Source organism: Microtus ochrogaster, unplaced genomic scaffold (genome assembly GCF_000317375.1).
Source record: "Microtus ochrogaster isolate Prairie Vole_2 unplaced genomic scaffold, MicOch1.0 UNK18, whole genome shotgun sequence".
Classification (NCBI taxonomy): domain Eukaryota; kingdom Metazoa; phylum Chordata; class Mammalia; order Rodentia; family Cricetidae; genus Microtus; species Microtus ochrogaster.
In genome coordinates this window covers 1,598,757-1,600,277 of record NW_004949116.1, presented here as the reverse complement: position 1 = coordinate 1,600,277, position 1,521 = coordinate 1,598,757, and the positions used below count along the sequence as shown (strand labels likewise).

At 42.2% G+C, this 1,521-nt stretch overlaps 1 pseudogene; it reads right to left on the bottom strand.

Annotated features, from left to right (window-relative positions):
* Nucleotides 1-1,069: 1,069 nt before the first annotated feature.
* LOC113458391 lies at nt 1,070-1,217 on the bottom strand (annotated as a pseudogene).
* Between the last annotated feature and the right edge of the window lie 304 nt (nt 1,218-1,521).

Sequence of the window (1,521 nt, the reverse complement as noted above, 5' to 3'; positions counted from 1 at the left end):
TAGTTCCAGGACAGGCTCCAAAACTACAGAGAACCTGTCTCAAAAAAAAAAGTCCCAGCACTCTGAAGGCAGAGGCAGAAGGATCTCTGAGTTTGAGGTCAGCCTGGTCTACAGAGTGAGTGACAGGTGACTACAGGTGACTACGTAGAAAAAAACCTGTCTCAAAAAGACCAAAAAGGTAGTTCTGTGTATCTGACATGGGAAGCTCTCCAAGAACTTGATTGTTTGTTTATTGGTTTTGTATAGCTCATTTCAGGACTTTGTGTTTGGGTGGACCTTGCTTGGTTCTGTTTAGTGAGATAAAGTTTTACTCTGTAGCAGGATAGCCTGGAACTCACTATATGTATCTCAGGCTAGCCTCAAACCCATAACGATCCTCCTGCCTGGGCCTCCCAAGCGTTGGGATGACAGGTGGGAGCCACTATACTCAGATGATATATATTTTTAAAAAACAGAAATTTTTTTGCATGTACATATATATGGTGTGTGCAGAAGCTAGAAGAAGACATCAGGTTCCCTGGAGTTAGAGATACAGGAAGTTGTGAGCTACCTGACATGGGTGGTGAGAACTGAACCTGTGTCCTCCAGAAGACCAGTAATCACTCTTAACTGCAGAGCCACTTCTCAAGCCCCACCCAAGCAAATACACATATATGCTATTGTCATATAATACACACACATATATGGAATGACAAGGTGTTGTAGGAGGCTGCTTGTTTGTTCCTGGCTGCTCAGCCCCAAAATAATCACACAGAAACTATATTAATTAAATCACTGCTTGACCTATTGGCTCTAGCTTCTTACTGACTAGCTCTTACATCTTAATTTAAACCATTTCTATTAATTTGTGTATCACCATATGGCTGTGGCTGACCAGCAAGGTTCCATCTGGCGGCTTACATCTTTCTCCTCTGGCAGCTCCATGGCATCTCTCCAACTCTGCCTTTTTTCACCCAGCATTCAGTTTAGTTTTTCCTGCCTAGCTCTACTCTACCTATCACAGGTCAAGACAGTCTTTATTCATTAACCAATAAAAGCAACACATAGACATAAGGACTTCCCACACCAGCAAGGATGAAGTTCCTCATTACCACAAATGATGGATTCAACTTTCCTGCATTTGAAGAGCTTGTAGGGTCAGTATATTCAAGAACAATGGAAGAACCTTGGCCTGAGAAACTACCTTGGGGTCAGGTTCTCCCCCACCATGTGAGTATCCCAAGATATACTTGAAACTTCAATAGTAAGCCAGGCAGTGGTGGCACACACCTTTAATCCCAACACTAGGGAGGAAGAGGCTAGCGAACCTCTGTGAGTTCAAGGCCAGCCTGGTCTACACAGAAAGTTCCAGGACAGGCTCCTAAACTGCACAGAGAAACCCTGTCTCAAAAAAACCAAAAAAAAAAAAAAAACTTAAAAGAGAGAGAGAAAGTGAGAGAGAAAATGAAATAATATAAAAAGATAAGCCACATAAAGATGGAAAATATTCAGCCTGGATCCTATATGGTGTCTTGTTGATTT